The sequence below is a fragment of the Mustela erminea genome, chromosome 12 (genome assembly GCF_009829155.1).
Source record: "Mustela erminea isolate mMusErm1 chromosome 12, mMusErm1.Pri, whole genome shotgun sequence".
In the NCBI taxonomy this organism is placed as follows: domain Eukaryota; kingdom Metazoa; phylum Chordata; class Mammalia; order Carnivora; family Mustelidae; genus Mustela; species Mustela erminea.
Genome location: NC_045625.1, coordinates 24,780,615 through 24,799,277, shown reverse-complemented (window position 1 = coordinate 24,799,277; position 18,663 = coordinate 24,780,615). Strand labels below are relative to the sequence as shown.

The following is an 18,663-nucleotide window of genomic DNA, read 5'->3' as shown; positions in this document are numbered from 1 at the left end:
AGCAGAGAGCCCGATGTGGGACTCGATCCCAGGACCCTGAGATCATGACCTGAGCCGAAGGCAGCAGCTTAACCCACTGAGCCACCCAGGCGCCCATGTATCTGGTTTTGAAACATATTGCTTATAACACATCCAGGGGTTTCCTTTTCATTGCAGGTTCAGTCTGCAGAGTTCCTGCTAAGAGCTCCCAAAGCCTTTCCTAGGACTGAAATGAGCTCCATTTTAATCCTTCTGTAGTGATCCCATTATTTTTACAGCTGTTTCTACAATCACATATAGGATTTATATGCAAGATCTGGTTCCTTTTTTAGTTTTTAGGTACGTATGTACTGACCCTGGAAGCTTAGTAAACTCCACGAAGCGCAGGGCCCACGTTGGCGTGTGGTGGAGAAATGGTGTCAGTGACACCGGACTTCGAAGACAGATGTCTCTGGACCAAAGGCAGGCTCGACCACATGCTGGCTGTGTGACCAGTTAATTCGGTCATACCTGGCAGCTGTTCATAGCAGAACTAGAAGACACTGCATAGAAGCCCATCCGGTGACCGGCTTGCAGAGGAGCTGCATACTCCTGCAAAGTCAGGACTTTACAATGGAGTATTTGCTTGCAAACCTTTATTCCAGAACCTCATCTGTTTGCTTTAGAGCACTCCCGTTAGCTGGGAAAAGATTAACAAAATAGTCAGGAGGTTCGTGTCCTTTACTGGGTTCTCTATTTTTAAATTTTTACTTGGAAATCATTTCCAACTTACAGAAAGTTGCAAAAAAAAAAAAAAAAGTACAAATCACCTCATTCACCCTTTACCCAGATTCACCTACTGTTAAGATGTGACTATTTAAGAGTGAGTTACATGCATCATGGTTTTGTTCCTCTACGGACACTCAGCTCCATTCAACCTCAGTGACTGACTCCATAGATTTCCACTGATACAGGACTTTTGTCTTCTGTACCATCCATATTCCAAGTGGTGTCAGTCAATGTGTAAGAGGTTTTGACTGTATGGAGTCTTGTCTCAAGGCACCAGATTTGGTCCTTAGGGTGCCACAACTCGCAGCCATGGTGAGTACAATTAATTTGGATTCTTTTCTGCTTGCAGGGTAAGTTATTGGAATTGGATAAAAGAAAAATGAATTTTTGGATGTCTTAGACCCTAAGGGCAGGGAGCAAATCGGGGGAGGAACCAGAGCCAGAAACCACCAAATATCTGGGGCCCGAAAAGCTTCATTCCTAAGAGCTCTTCTAAGAGATGGCATTGTCAGCGTTCGTGACTGAACCTCAGCTTGCATTCCTCTTCCTAACACCCGAGAAATTTGACCCAGTTAATAATAATACTGATAAAAACAGGTGACACTTAGGGCATGCTTGCTATGAGGCAGACACGATATTCAACACCTTTATGCAGTGTCCCATTTAATTCTTACTAACCATCTTACTGTTAACAAACCCTATTGTCTTCCCCATTTTACAGGTGATGCAACTGAGGCTTAAGCAGGTTAAGTAACCTAACCAAGTTCCCGCCCTTAGAAAGCAGTTACGTCAGCACTTGATTCAAGGCTTCCAGTGTTGAGGTTCTTTAACCACAGCTCCAGGAGGAAAGGAGTGAGCACCGGGGCCTTTGGGGGTCTGGGTTTTGGAGGAGTTGGAGGAGGTCGGGTAGGGCTCCTCAAATATGTTCCAGAATTCCTGTTCCTCACAACCGGGTGTTTGCAGACACTTCTCATTGGTTGTTTCCTTTTGTCCCTCCCTCTACTCATTTGAAAAAAGATGAACATAAGGTTCAAGGTCGTTCCATGAATTCTACAGGGTCCCATGGCTATTTTTTTTTTTAAGATTTTATTTATTTATTTGACAGGCAGAGATCACAAGTAGGCAGAGAGGCAGGCAGAGAGAAAGAGGAAGGAAGCAGGCTCCCTGCTGAGCAGAGAGCCAGATGTGGGACTCGATTCCAGGACCCTGAGATCATGACCTGAGCCAAAGGCAGAGGCTTTAACCCACTGAGCCACCCAGGCGCCCCTCCCATGGCTATTCTGACTGAGTGGAGACTTTCATTTTTCCCCCCTTAGAGAAGGAGTGGGCGGGGCAGAGGGAAAAGGAGACAGAGAATCCTAAGCAGGCCCCACACCCTGATGGAGTGGAGATTTGACCTTGGCCTGTCATTTTACAATTCTGCTACCCAAGCAGGCAGATGAGATGTGAGCAAGCATAGAATGATATATTTAGGAATTTTAGAATGGATGGTGTTTTGTAAAGAAAGTCAGAAGAGCTATGTTACCTGGACAAACTTGAAAGCCACCTGCTGATCTAAATGCTGCTTCCTGGGGATGCCTGGGTGGCACAGTCTATTAAGCCTTTGCCTTTGGCTCAGGTCATGATCCCACGGTCCTGGGATGGAGCCCCGCATCGGGGTCCCTGTTCAGCGGGGAGTCTGTTTCTGCCCCTTCCCCTGTTTATGTTCTCGAATGCATGTTCTCTCTTTCTCAAATAAAGGGGGGGGGGGGAAAGTCCATTTTAAAAAATGCTACTTTGGGCGCCTGGGTGGCTCAGTGGGTTAAGCCACTGCCTTCGGCTCAGGTCATGATCTCAGGGTCCTAGGATCAAGTCCTGCATCGGGCTCTCTGCTCGGCAGGGAGCCTGCTTCCCTCTCTCTCTCTGCCTGCCTCTCTGCCAACTTGTGATCTCTGTCTGTCAAATAAATAAATAAAATATTTTATAAATAAATAAATAAATAAATAAATAAATAATGCTACTTCCTGTATGCCAGAATAGGACAGTGGTCATTAAGTCTCCCAGTCCTGAAGTTTTCAGATTATTTCATCTTTAACAAATCACTTCTTCATGTACTAGCTGCCACCATCAGCAACCGTCAGCCGCTGAGGCCAATATTTGGGAGAAACAGCTTTCTCGTGGTGGGCTTGGCTGGGGCACACTCCCAAGAGGGCTGAGCTCAGTCAAAACTAGAACCTGATGAGACACCCAGTTCTCCCAAACTGGTGTCCTTAGTCATTCACCCACTCCTCCCAGATACCTGTTAAGCATCTATTGCATGCCGGGCACTGTTCTGGATGCTGATAGAGTAATGAACCGAAGTAATGATACATAACTCCCTTATGCTTGAGTTTATGAAATGCCAAACACAACTGCAAAAAGAAAAAAAAATAGAGGTAAGAGTAGTAATGCCACTAATTTTTTTTTATCTTTTATCTCCTCTATTCATGACATTAATAACTGGAGGGTAGGGGTGTAGAGCCTGAACCTCAATGACTGCAAGGGACCGGTAGAGGTCTGCCGGCAGAACGACAGAACACAGGCCCCCTCCCCCCTCCCCAGAAAGCTCATGCTGCAGGTCACCAGGCAGCCTTGGGGTCCATATCTGTTTAGAATCCCCTCGTAGTTCTGATACAGAGCAAAGATTGGAATCTCAGGCTTGTCCTGCCACCTAAGCTTTAGTTGCCCGAGTTCTAGGAGAGATAATATCTCCTATCCAAGGACTTGTGAGAACTAAATGATAACAGACCTTTAATTTATGGGGCGCCTGGGTGGCTCAGTCGATTGAACAGCTGCTTTCAGCTCAGGTCATGACAGTGGGGTCCTGTGCTGGGCTCCCTGCTCAGCCAGGAGTCTACTTCTTCCTCTGCCCCTCCCCTGTTTGTGTTCTGTCTCTAAGAAATAATTAAAATCTTTTTTTAAAAAGACCTTCAATTTATATTAGCTTCTTTATTAGTGTTTATCTCCGAGAATACTTTTTGAGCCTGTGCTTTTAAAGACTAGGAATTAGTAGGCCATCTTCTCTTTATATACACATGCATTTGTTTGTTAAGAGTGACATAAGGGGCTCCTGGGTTAAAGCCTCTGCCTTTGGCTCAGGTTATGATCCCAAGGTCCTGGGATTGAGCCCCACATCAGGCTCTCTCCTTGGCGGGGAGCCTGCTTCCTCCTCTCTCTCTCTGCCTGCCTCTCTGCCTACTTGTGATGTCTCTCTGTAGAAAAAATAAATAAAATATTTAAAAAAAAAAAAGAGTGACATAAGACAGGGGCACCTGGGTGGCTCAGTCAGTTAAGCATCTGCTTTCCTCTCAGGTCATGATTCTGGGGTCCCGGGATAGAGCCCCGCATCCCTCTTCCTCTACTTGCCACTCCCGCCTGTCTGTGCTCTCTCTGTCAAATAAATAAATAAATAAAGTCTTTTTAAAAAAGAGTGACATAAGACACGTACAGAACATTCCACCCATCCGCAGCACAATACACACTCTTCTCAAGTGCACATGTACGACTCTCTAGGACAGATCACACATGTTAGGCCACATAAGTCTTAAAAATGTAAGAAGACTGAAATCATCTTTCCAGCCACAATGATATGAAACTGGAAATTAATAACAGGATGAAAATAGAAAAATTCCAAAATATGTGGAAATCAAACAGACACCTAACAACAAATGGGTCATGGAAGAAATCAAAGGGGAAATAAAAACTTATCTTGACATAAATACAAATGAAAACACAACATACACAAACTTACAGGATAAAGCAAAATCAGCACTGGGAGGGAAGTTTATAGCAACAAATGCCTATATTAAGAAAGAAGCAAGATTTCAAATAAACAACCTAACTTTATACCTCAAGGAACTATAAAAAGAAAAACAAATATAGCCCCAAATGATCAGTAGTAAGGAAATAATAAATAATAGAGTCGAAATACAGGAAATAGAGAGTAGAAAAATGACAGAAAAGATCAATGAATCTAAGCGTTGCTTTTCTGAAAAGATAAATAAAATTGCCTTTCAGCTACAATAAGAAATACTTTTAGCTAGAATAAGAAAAAAGAGAAAACAAATAAAAATAGTGGAAATAAAATAGAAGATATTAAAAGGGATGACACACAAATATAAAGGACCATAAGAGACTATTATGAACACTATACGCCAGTGAATTGGATAACTTTGAAGAAATGGATAAACCCCAAAAAACGTACAATCTACCCAGACTAAATCAGGAAAAAATTGAAAACCTGAACAGATCAATAACAAATAAGGAGATTGAAGCATTAATCAAAAATCCCCTACCAAAGAAAAGCTCAGGACCAAATAGCTTCATTGGTGAATTCTACAAAACACTGATAGAATTAATGCCATCCTTCTCAAACATTTCCAAAAATCTGAAAAGAAGGGAGTACTTCTAAACTCATCTCACCAGTATTACCCTGATACCAGAGCCAGTCAAGGGCACTACAAGAAAAGAAAATCATAGGCCAATATCCCTGATGAACAAAGAAGCCAAAATCCACAACAAAATACTAGCAAATCAAATTCGACAGCTTATTAAAAGGATTATTCATGTCAGATGCCTGGGTGGCTCAGTGGGTTAAAGCCTCTGCCTTTGGCTCAGGTCATGATCTCGGGGTCCTGGGATCGAGCCCCATGTCGGGCTCTCTGCTCAGCGGGGAGCCTACTTCTCCCTCTCTCTCTGCCTGCCTCTCTGCCTACTTGTGATCTATCTCTCTGTCAAATAAATAAATAAAATCTTTAAAAAAAAAAAAAGGATCATTCATGATGCTTAAGTGGGATGCAAGAACTGTTCAGTATATGCAAACCAATAAATGTGAGACACCACACTAGCAGAATGAGGGGTAAAAAGAATAGATTCATCTTAAAAAATGCAGAAGTATTTAACAAAACTCAACACTCTTTCATGATTTAAAAAAAAAACAAAACACACAATAAACTAGGTGTAGAAGGAATGCACCTTGACGTCAAAAAGGCCGTATATGGCAAACCTATAGCTAACATCATATTCAACCGTGGAAAACTAAAAACTTTTCTTCTAAGATCAGGAACAGAACAAGAATACCCACTCTTGGGCTCCTGGGTGGCTCAGTTGGTTGGACGACTGCCTTCAGCTCAGGTCATGATCCTGGAGTCCCAGGATCGAGTCCCACATCAGGCTCCCAGCTCCATGGGAAGTCTGCTTCTCCCTCTGACCTTCTCCTCACTCATGTTCTCTCTCACTGTCTCTCTCTCAAATAAATAAATAAAATCTTAAAAAAAAAAAAAAAAGAATACCCACTCTTATCATTTCTATTCAAGAAAATACTGGGGTACCTGGATGGCTCAGTTGTTTGAGCAACTGCCTTCGGCTCAGGTCACAGTCCTGGAGTCCCGGGATCGAGTCCCGCATCGGGCTCCCAGCTCCATGGGGGGTCTGCTTCTCCCTCTGACCTTCTCACCTCTCATGTTCTCTCTCACTGTCTCTCTCTCAAATAAATAAATAAAATCTTTAAAAAAAAAAAAAAAGAAAATACTGTAAGTCCTAGCCAGAGCAATGAGGCAAGTAAAAGTAAGTAAAAGGAATTAAAAGCATCCAAATCCAAATCCAAAGGAAGAAGTCAGATAAATATCTGTTGGTGGATGATATGATCTTAGAAGAAATTCCTAAAAATTCCACCAGAAAGCTAATATAACTAATAAATGAATTCAGTAAAGTTGCAAGACACAAAATCAACATATAGAAATTAATTGTATTCTATATAGGTACAACAAAGAAAAAAATACTTAGAATCTAACTTAACCAAGAAGGTGAAAGACTTATACACTGAAAACTACAAAACATTAATGAAAGAACCCAAAGAAAACAAAAATATATGATATCCCATGTCAATGGACTGAAAGATTTAATATTGTTAAAATGCCCATTATTCTCAGTGATCTACAGATTCAAACTGCCATCAAAGGCCCAAAGGAAGCTGTTTTTGTTGCTGTTGTTGTTGTTGTTTGTTTGTTTATAGAAATAGATACAAATTCCTAAAATTCTTGTGGAGAAGACTCAGAATAGCCAAGGTGATCTTGAGAAAAAAGAACAAAGCTGGAGTCATTGCACTTTCTGATTTTAAAAGATATTGGAAAGCTATAGTAATTAAAACAGTATGGTACTGCCATTAAGGCAGACATATAAACCAATAGAATGGAATAAAGAGCCCAGAAATAAATCCATATGTATACAGTTCACCGGTCTTCAATAAGGGTGCCAGCAGTACATACTGTAGAAAGGACCATTCTTTCCAAACAGATGATGTTTGGAAAATTGGATATCCATATGCAAAAGAATGAAACGAGTCCCCTATGTAACAACATGCACAAAAACTAACTCAAAATGGATTAAAGACTTGGGCATGAGACCTGCAGCTATAAATTTCTGGAAGAAAACATAGAAGAAGAACTTCTTGACATTGATCTTGGCACTGATTTCCTAGATATGACACCACAAGCTCAGGCAATAAAATAGACACATGAGATTTCATCATGACAACATCATAAAAAGTTTCTGCACAGTAAAGGAAACATTCAACAGGGTGAAAAAGGAGAAACCACTTGCAAACCTTTTATCTGGTAAGAGGTTAATATCCAAAACACACCAGGAGTTCATACAACTCAATAGCAAAGAAACCAAATAGCCCAATTTTCAAAATGGGCAAAGGACTGGAACAGACATTTCTCCAAAACTATATATACGTCCACTGGGTAAAGATCACTGATCACTGGAGAAATAAAGTCAAAATCACAAGGAAATATAGCCTCACAACTATTAGGACAGTTATTACCAAAAACAAAACTAAACTGAACAAAATGAAAGACAGAGAGTGTTGGCAAGGATGCAGAGAAATTGAAACCCTTGTATATTGTTGATAGGAATGTAAAATGGTGCAGCCATTATGGAAACCAGTGTAGAGATTCCACAGAAAATTAAAAAATAGAACTACCAAATAGTCCAGTAATCCCACCTTTGGGTATATATCCAAAATATTTGATGTCAGGATCTCTAGGAGGCATCCACCTTTCCATGTTCATTGCAGCATTATTCCCAATAGCGAAGATATGGAAAGAACCCAGTATCTATCCAAGAAAACGTGTGATATGCATACAATGGGATATCATTCAGCCTTGAAAGAAAGAAGGAAATTCTAACAGTTGGGACAATATGGATGAATTTGGAGGACATCATACTAAGTGAAATAAGCCCGTCACAGAAGGATGAAGACTGCACAATTCCACATACATGAGGTATCTACATTAGTCAAACGTAGAAGTAGAAGATAGAATGGTGGCTGCTAAGGGTTGGGAGGGGAGGAAAGGGGGAGTTGTTGCTCAGGGGGCATCAAGTTTCAGTTAATGCAAGATGAATAAGTTCCAGAAATCTGCTCTCCAGCATAGTGCCTGGAGTTAACAATATGGTGTTGTGTACTTCAAAATTTGTCAACAGGGTAGACCTCATGTTAACTCTTCTTGTCATAAAAAGCGACAACACACACACACAAAGAAGCATAAGGAAACTTTTGATGGTGATGATAATGTTTATTATCTAGACTGTTGTGATAGAGTCACAGATGTATGCATATGTTCAAACTCATCAGATTTTATACATTAAATATGTGCAGGTTTTGGTGCACAAGGGTATCTCCATAAAACAGAACAAGAAACAACAACAATCAAAAACTTGTTTCGTCCCCAAAGAGCTTGAGACACCTGATGTATTGGCTTGCTAAATAAAAATCAGTCATTTGGGGAATGAGTGAGAGAAATTGTTTCATTCAATATCCAGCATAAAAACAGAGACTGCAGGTTAGACATCTCTTCCAAAAGAACTCTATGGAAAACCAAAACACAGGAGAGGATGGGGTTGCACTGGGCATGGTTTAGAAACCTAACAAGCCAAAGAGCTAGCATACACCCAGACAAACGTTAATTCCCACTCTGTACACAGAGACCGGTTACAGACAAGGCTTTCTCAAAGTGCCAATAACTTGCCCTGGGCTGGAAGAAGACATACAAAATTGCTTTGAATTGGATCCCTGAATCTGAATCCCGACTGTACAGCCAAACAGCAAATCTCCTCTGCTCTCAGAGCCTTCAGCTTCTCTGTCTGAAAATGAGGCTGCTAAAACCTGTGAACGCCTGCCTGCGGGTAGGCCCTCACCAACGGCTTCTCACCCATGCCTTCCGTGACCTGATCTCACAAGCCCTCGTCAAGTGGTTGCTGGGCTTATCCCCACTTTGCAGAGACGTGACTGCTGGATCACTTAGTATAACACATCCCTTCTACCACATTGAAAGACTGGCTGACATAATATCCCTTTGTGTGTTACCCAGCAGAGAAACTGGCACACCGTAATTATTTAACAAATGCTTAGTAAATAGATTTGTAGGGGGGGTGCTGGTTGGCTCAGTCGGTTAAGCGCCTGCCTTTGGCTCAGGTCTTAATCCCTGGGTCCTGGGATCAAGCCCTATATTGGGCACCCTGCTCGGCAGGAAGCCAGCTTCTCCCTCTGCCTCTCTCCCTGCTTGTGCTCTCTCTCTCTCTGTCAAATAAATAAATAAAATCTTAAAAAAAAAAAACAAAAACCAGATTTTTAAAAAATGCATAACACGAAGAAAAGCTTAAATTTTGAGCAGCCTGGCACTTCCTAGTTTGAAAGTGCAGCCAGTTGCCCTCCTCTGGAGGATGACAAACCTTCTCATTTTTAGTTTGGCTTCTAAGTATGACCATCACCTGATAGTAATTTATTTTTGTTTCCTGTGAGTCAGAGAGCCAAAGACACTGTCCCCAAGCCACCAGGACAGCCTTTAAACAAAGGGCCCCATAATGAATAGTTTTGGTAAAGTAACAGCTTTCACACACCTTGTCACAATATGGGAAAACTCTAATTTGCTTAGTGCTATGTATTAGTCAAGTGCATGTCCTGTCATTTCTCTTTCTTTTTAAAGTAAGCTCCGCACTCAGTATAGGGCTTGCACTCACAACCCTAAGATCAAGAGTCACATGCGCTACTGACGGAGCCAGCCAGGCACTCTATTGCCCATTTCTAAAGAGCCTCTAAGAATGCTTACTCAGATGGCCAGATGAGCAGCCCCATGTCATAGCCTAGGAGAGCAGTGCAGAAATGCGGCAGGACCAAGAGGCAGCTCCGTGTTGTGGAAATGAGTGCTGTGTCAGTCCCTCTGTCTCCATAGGGTCCATCTGGAGAATGAACTGTGCTAAAGATTAAATGATACAACAGACACAGTAGTGCAATGAGACTGCCAAGACCCTGGAAATGACTGGACACTGTATTTTCCCCCCATTTAGAAAATGGGACACGATCAGTTTCAGAACAGGCTGAGAGAGGTGATACCAGGCTTTGAGGGGTGCCTGGGTGGATCAGTGGGTTAAGCCGCTGCCTTCGGCTCAGGTCATGATCTCAGGGTCCTGGGATCGAGTCCCGCATTGGGCTCTCTGCTCAGCAGGGGGGCCTGCTTCCTTCGCTCTCTGCCTGCCTCTCTGCCTACTTGTGATCTCTCTCTGTCAAATAAATAAATAAATAAAATCTTTTTTAAAAAAAAGATACCAGACTTTGAACTCTGGAAGGATCCGTCACTCTTCGTATACACAAGGCACCAAACTCTAGAAAGCAGGTGGAAAAGGCAGGTCACAGGGCAAGACATTTGACAAAGTGGAGGACAGGGAGGACACCTAAAGTGTAGATTTTCCAGGGACAGAACTCTGCAAAGAGGGCAGCCCCGTTCAATCCAACAAATATCCATTGGGCACCTGCTTGATGCTTGAAACAAATAATGATAAATCAGTATTTGCTGAACACCTATTATACCCACAATACACACGTATGTGTTCATCCTCACACTGGTCCATTCCAGAAGGTGCTGTTGCCTCAGTTTTTAAAGACAAGGTAACTGAGACTCAGGGAGGTTGCAGGATCAAGACAGCCAGGGGCTGGTAGGGCAGCCCCTTGACAGCCAGGTCCTCCCACTGTACATTTTATTCCTCCATGGTCAGGAGCATGCATTCTTATTTTTCACACTACTAATTTCCAGAAAGGATATGAGGCATCTCTGGAAGGGGTTTTCCAGGGGCAATGATATAGAGGGACCCCAGCAGTTAAAGTCTCCTGCAGTCCAAGCTGGCTGAGTCAGACAGGTACATACTAAGTACTCAGTAAATGAGTACAGGCTGACCAGGGGCGGGCAGCTTGCCCTGAGCACCTACTATATGCTGTAAAAGAAGAGAAGCTGGGTATATTGACTGCCTGTGTATACGGGGACACAAGTTTTGCGCCGTACCCAGCATGTGCTACAGGGACAGGCATTGTGGCACCTGCTGGCTGCCAGCTGGAAGTGAGGTTTGCCCTGAGCATGCACTACGTGCCAGGAGTTCTGCCTTTCTTATCTCCCCGCAACTCTGGGAGTTGGATATGATTATTCCTATTTTGCAATGAGGATATTAGGTTCGAAGAGGGGACGCTAAGTCCACAGCTATAAGCGGAGTTGGTGGCCCAGAAAGGATCCCAGCTGGGTGCTCAGGTTCTTCCTCCATTTCCCAGGAGAAACCATCCTGCCTTGTCCTTGCCCAAACCCACCACAGAAGAGTGGACTTCGGTGAGACTCCCATCCAAGACCTACCCAGCTGATGGTGGTGATGAAGATGATGATGGCTATTCACTGACCACTTACTATATACCCAGGTACTTGAGTGCATGGTCTCAAATTTATTTTTTGTCCGGTATTATTCACGTTAGCCAAAGGGATGCAGCATTCCCGAGTTCCCGCGAGCAGGAAGCCAGTAAGTGACAAAGTCTCTTGGACTTCGTGACAATCCACTTGGACTTGACTTTAAATTTCTTAACCCTGGGTCAGCCTCCGCGGAGGCAGAAGCAGAGGAGCACGGGTCTCCCATGCAGAGGCGCGGCGCGGGGAGCGGCGGTCCGCAGCCGCCCTGCGCCCGGCCGTCCGGCTGGGGGCACTGCAGACCGCACTCGCCTCTGCGCCCGCCTCCAGCTCCCGGCGCCCCGGGCCACTGCGTCCGCGTGCGCGATTCGCGCCCCCACCCCGCCCCCACCAGCCCGGGACCCCAAGCGCCGTGCGCCCCGCGCCCGGCCCAGCGTGTGCTGGCGCTCGACCTCCACTTGGGCACGGGAAGCCTCCAGGAACAGGGTCTTCCGAGGTGGACGTGGTGCTCCGGGCACTGGGCCTTGCGGGGCATCTGGGGATTTAGACGCCTCTGGCTCCCGCCGGGCGGAGGAGGGGAACCCGACCAGAGGAGGGGAACCCGGCCAGAGAGCCCGCGACTCCGCGAGGATGTCTGTCTGCTGCCTCTTCACCCCACCCCGCGCATGCGGTCACCTACTCTCCTTCTATGCTGCGGAGTCCACACCCCAAGCAGTCGCCTCACCGAATTCTGACTTTGAACCCAAACGCGGTCCCGAGTGTTTGGTTTGGGCCACAGCCAGCAGGCGAGGCGCTCTGGGCCTCACTAAAAATCCCTGCCAGCGGTCATCGCTGTCGCTGGGGAGGGGACCCCACCTGAGGCCGGCCAAGGTGAGGTCACGCTTTCTGAAGTTACTCCCAGGCGAGTTAGGAGGCCTCAATCCACTGACCTTGACCCTACCCGGGGTCACGTGGGACCCTGGCATTTAAGGTGGGCAATTTAACGAGGTGATAACGAAGTGAAAACGGTCTAGTAGCCTCTTGAATTTGAAGCCTGACTGAGGCTTTCTTTAGAAAGGAAGGTTTATGAATAGGTCACTCCCACGGAACTCTGTTACCAGTAATAACCCCTGAATGTTAATTGGTCATAATTACCTTGTTAAAAGTCTGGTGGACCCCTCCAAGAGCTAAGAGGACAAGGGAAGGAAAGTTTCTGAGATTTACAACTGGGAGGGAAACATCACATTACTTTCTGCATTAGGTTATACATTAGCATACTTATTCAAGTGAATTTTCCGCTTTCAACTTTTGAAATATCTTTCCAATTCCCAACTAGTCTCTGGAAATTTAAAAAGGGGCGGCAGGAGGATTGGTGATGTGTATGCCACAGATGGAGATGGAAAAGCTGCCCAGAACATGTTGACATTTTAAAAAAAAGCTAACATCCCCCCACACTTTAAAACTACGGTATTAGGAACAGAGTATAATGGCAAAAGTTACTCGTAGAACATCTGTTCCTTCCAATGGGAGGATTCCTTTCCTGCCAAGAATTTATGAATTTTATATAGGAGCTTGGTTCTGTTTGGGAAAGGAGAAGTAAGCCTGCCAAGGCACCCCCTCCTCAGCATGGAATGCAAGGATGCTTTGCTTCTGACTTTGAGATAGTTTGTGGGGCTGCCGATGGGGCAAGACTAGCCTTCCAGAAGGATGCGGCTGAGAATGCAAAATCTAAAAAAAAAAAAACCAAACCTGCCAAGCATAGTTTCAACTAGTAGGACCATCCAAAGGAAGGTCAAGGCCGTAGGACTTGAAGACATTGAAGACAACATTCCCATTCATAGGAGGCCTAATCCTTTTTAGAAGAGAAAGGAGAGCTTATAATTGGGATAACACGTAACGCACTGGTATCTGTTCATTCCAAGTGTTCCTTTCATTTTCACATTGGCCAGATAGGCGGCTATCCATTCATCTCAAAAACTGAGTTAGTCCCTTCAGCGGCCATCAGTTGTCCTTTGCTTTCACCCAAATGAGCCTGGAGACTGGAAGGTTTATCTTTCTAAAACCACCAGGGGGGTGCTCAGAAAAGCCTTCTAGGTAAATAGGACACTAAATGGATTAGCAGTTGAAACATTAATGAGTCTCTTTTGACTCGAAGCAAGTTTATCTGAAGAGATTTCCAGTGGCCTCCTGCCATTGAAAGAACCTTCCACTATGCGGAGATCAACTTTTTACATTTTGAAGGAGACCGTTTTAGCTTCTCGATCTTTAAGTGGAATGAATTTTTTTTCTTTTTAACTCAAAGGATTTAAATGAAACATTAAACGGAAAAAAAAAAAAAAAGCCTAATCCATTTAAGTATCAGGAACCTAGAAATTGTTCTGGGGCTCCTGGCTAGGTCAGTTGGCAGGAACGTGGGACTCCTGATCTCAGGGTCATGAGTTCAAGCCTCACACTGGGTGCTGAGCCTACTTAAAAAGAAAAGAGAATCTAAATTGTTCCTCTTTGACAGTGGGGGGTGGGGGGAACCACCAACATTAGGGTTTGGTGCACTTATTCAACTCAACAAATATTTATTGAGTACCTGCAACATGGCAGGCATTTTAGTAGAAATTGTCCTATCCTTCATTCTAAAGGGGAGCTAGACAACACACGGATGCAGCATATGTTTCATCTCAAGTAACGAGAAGTGCCATGAGGAGAGATCGAGCGTGTGAATGAGATAGAGAATAACAGGCAGGGTGTGATGGCTTTAATATGGTCAGGGAAGGCTGCCCCAAGGAATTGATCTTTGAGTGGTCCTTCTAGAGTTTTCTCAATGGGGAATATACCCCAAAACACGTCCATGTGAATCTATTTTACCAAGTTGGATCTTACGATATATCGTTTCCCCGTCTCATTAACTTCAGAACATTCTTCTTTGTGTGTAGGAAAATATATGGCTCAAGACCCTGGGACTCAGGATGCCTGGGTGGCTCAGTTGGTTAAGTACCTTGGGCTCAGGTGATGATCCCCAGGTCCTGGGATTGAAGTCACCTCAGGCTCCCTGCTCAGTGGGGATCCTGCTTTTCCCTCTGCCTGCAGCTCTCCCTGTTTGTGTATTCCCTCTCTCTCTCTCTGACAAATAAATAAATAGAACCTTAAAAAACAAAACATAACAAAAAATATGGATCTCTGTAGCATCAGGTTTAAATGCCAGCCTCGCTGCTCAATGGTTTGGGGATTCTAGGCTCTTGTTGCCTTAGCTTCCTCAGCCTTAAAATGAGGGGAATGATAAGCCTATCTCACAGGGTCATTGTGGGAACTCAATGAAAAAAAATGTATGTAAAATGTTGAGTATAGGAGCAGCATGCAGTAAATCTCAATAAATGTTAGCTCTTATTTATTATCGTTTACCAGATCATTTTAATAGAGCATGGTAGTCCGTTCTAAGGATGTGTTAGGATTTACTTAACCATTGCCCTACTGTTGAACACTGAGAACTGAATACAAACCAAAGGCAGATGATACGAATGAACAAAAGGAGAAACATAAAACAGCAACAGAACAAAACCCGAATATAGAAAATGTGCCAAATCAACACATTTTCTAGGAGAGACTCATTTCCCTTCTGACATCCTTGATGCTGAATCACATCCACACATTAAAAACTTGTCTGCTTGAGGAATGGGGTAACTGGGTGATGGGCATTAAGGAGGGCATGTGATGTAAGGAGCACTGGGTATTTTTTTTTTAAGGATTTTATTTATTTATTTAGCAGAGAGAGAGAGAGAGATCACAAGTAGGCAGAGCAGCAGGCAGAGTGAGAAGCAGGCTCTCTGCTGAGCAGAGAGCCCAGTGCAGGGCTGAATCCCAGGACCCTGAGATCATGACCTGAGCCGAAGGCAGAGGCTTAATTCACCAAGCCACCCAGGTGCCCTAGGAGCCCTGGGTATTATATAAGACTGATGAATCACTGGCCTGTACCTCTGAAACCAAGAATACATTATATGTTAATTAATTGAATTTAAATGTGAATTTTTTTTATCTGTCCATTTGCCACCTACGCCTAGGTTAGGGACCTAGGGACCCCTGTGCTTGTCTGTTACTTTATGGCCTTATGTGCAGGCTGAGAATGAAGACCTGGAGAAGTCAGGCCAGAATGAGGTCCTGCAGTGACATAACTGTGGGGTACTTAAGCCGCTGCCCTCTCCCTTGAGCGAAGGAGCCTTCAGGTGACACAAGTTCTTCGGAACTTCTTTCCAGCTGTCTTTCGTTTGTTCCTTGAGTACGAGCTAGCTTCCAGGCTTCGCCCCTGTGCTGTGAAGCGTCTTCCCTGCCTCTGAGATCTGAAATGGCCCTCTGAGTCATTTGTTCATGCCCTGTAGCACATACTCAGATCTATTTTAGGTTGAGATCCCGTTTAGGGGAAAGAGGATTATCTTTAGATATTGGGAGCAGCAGCAGAATGTTTGTTGGCAGAGCGTTCTGGAAGGTGGCAAAGCGGGAGTGTCTCCCATGGGACGAGACTGAGAACGTGGGCTCAAGGCACTGCATGCCGACAGGCCACTCCCCTGGGCTAACGTCACCGTCCGGCGGTATTCTCCATTGAGGGGGGCTACAGAGTGCGAGCTCTTCAGCAACAGAGACTTTCTTTGGCTTACTTCCAAGTGGCCACGCTATCAAGAGGGCTCCAGGTCTTTATTCTAATTGGTTACATGTATAAAGCGCTCTGGAATCGTTGAATGAAATATTTGAGAGGAAAAGCAATGGCTTATTTACTCTTGATTTTATAGAGACTGTGGGGGTGCTGTGATGCAGAAACAGATTGTCCTTTCTTGAGTCATTCTCCAAACTGGATCATAGAGGAATGCGGTGTATTTTTAATAGAATGACAAATAAGATTACTTGTTTCTATTAGCAAGAGGGATGGGTTAGGTCAGTCTTGTCCATGTAGATTCCTGTGCACCAAACATATCCCCTGTTTAGATTAAAAAATAAGCACATTCCAAGGAGGTGAGGAGCAGATAATCCTTCAAATGAAATTAGCTTTACTTTATCTGGGAGACAGTTGTGATGTGGCAGAAAGAGCCTGGGACTAGGAGCCAGGTTGACCTGGGTTCTGATCACAGGGGAGGGTATGACCTTGGGCAAGTCACTTGACTCCCGTGGGCCTCAGTCTTGCCCACTACAAAATGGATGTGATAACAAATTCTTAAACATCTAGCAAAATTCTGGACATATCATCGGTGCTCTATGAATGTGAATACTTTTCATCAACCTCCAGCTCATACAGTCAACAATTCCAAGTCCCGGTGCCAAGCACATTCATCCTGACACACAAGAAATGTTCTCCTGCGGTCAGTGATGATAAAGGAGCAAGAAACTAAAGAGTTAAAAAGAAAACAAACAAATAAACCACGCGTCCTAAACCCACAGTCCAAGAAATCGTCCCTCCTCACGCAGTTTCTATTCTAGGTTTTATGTTGCCAATCTGGGAATATTGTCAAAGCAAATATTAGTTAAAAGTTGTTTACCAAGGGACAGGTAATTAAATAGTGTGTACAGCAGAGAGTATTGTTATCACAAACCTAAAATAATTTTTCTCTAACCTTTATTTATAAAGGGAGACATTGGACAGAAGTGTTCAAATGTGTCCTGAGGCGGTCAGAGGATTTTTTTTTTCTTGTTATTTCCTTTTGTAGACCCAGTGTCCGATTGGACCACCGTAGTGCTTTCTTTTTTGGTTGGTTGTTTTTAAACAAAGTGCCCGTGCATTCTGATTAAGGAAATAAGTGAAATATGTGTGTACCTATACCCTATGAATTACTTGTCAGTTCCTAAATAGATTGATTACTCCATCAGTATTGCTGGAGCCCAAGTAGACTCCACCATTCAGAGAGAAAATCAATCTATTACACTCCCTTAATCAGTGCAAACTTTGGCTAAGCAGTTTTATCGATTTTTTTAACATACAGTATCGATTGTGTATCAGGACAAGAAAATGAAAATGAAGAACTCTGAAGAGGTCACACATTTCCAAATGCAAATTGAGATCCAAAAATTAAACAATAGGGATCTTCTAATCCTTTTACAAAGGCACAAATTGCAAATCAGACTCCCGTGCCAGAGTGGCTTTGCCTAACAAAGTCTTTAATGCAAAGAATCCCTTAGGCAAAGACTCCTCTGTTTCTACAAGCTTTGGCACCAAAAGAGCCTTAGATGTCAGTTACACTCCCTAGCTATAAAGTTAATTGTGCCTAATACAAAATCAGGTTGTCCCCCCCGTCTAGATATACAATCTCCAAAACCATGGAAAGGTGTCTTGGTTTGCAGATTAAGTTTCATTTTGTCTGTATCATTAATTCCAACAGAAGATCGAAATATTTTGTTGAATAAGGCTGAGACGTTCATGCTAAACCTGAATAACACGTTTTAACATGCTTTAGCATGCACCTGATAAACAAGTTGGATGTATCCAGAACAATAAGCAATCAAGAAAATTGTGGGGGGGGGAAATGGTGTATGTCATTGTAGTTCATGTGGTTGAATCTGTCAAAGAACTATCCAATCACTTTCTAAGAGAGGTAAACAATTTTTACTGGCTAGGAGGCTGGTTTTTCACTGCAGTCACATTTTATACCCCCTGTGGGGCAGTTCTACCAGGAGGAAAAATATCTGCAGACTTGCGTATTTTTATTTTCTTATTCACCTTTGGCTCCCCTGCCCTTTGCACCAGTGGCTGGTCAAGTAGGTCTCTGAGCAGATTATATATGTTTGAACGGAATTGCAGGAGAAAAGAAAGAAGCAGAACAAAGCCAGAAGTATATATTAACACTTCTGTGGAATGGCTCCTATGTTCCTCTGTAGAAGGAAACAGGGGTTAGTATTATAGTACCTGACTCAGCGGGCTGACAGCACAACACTAACAGAAGTACTAGAGAGAGCAATCAAATACTTATTTGGACCTCAGCTCACAATGTGACACTGAGAATGTTGTTTTTTATTCCCTCTGGGTTATTTTCCCTTTCTTCCTGTCTCCCCCCCCCCCTTATTATATGGAACACTTCGAAAATTTGTATGTCCTCCTCACACAAGGGGGCCCTGCTAATCTTCCCTGTGTTGTTCCAGTTCTAATATATGGGCTGCCAAAGCGAGCACCAGAACTTTCCTTTTAAACCATCCTTTTTGGGGCCCCTGGGTGACTCAGTGGGTTAAAGCC

General features: G+C 43.7%; 1 non-coding gene across 1 annotated transcript; it reads right to left on the bottom strand.

Annotated features, from left to right (window-relative positions):
- Positions 1-18,493: 18,493 nt before the first annotated feature.
- LOC116571235 lies at positions 18,494-18,602 on the bottom strand. The gene has a single exon (XR_004277799.1). It is a non-coding gene; the product is annotated as a U6 spliceosomal RNA (small nuclear RNA).
- Positions 18,603-18,663: the final 61 nt, after the last annotated feature.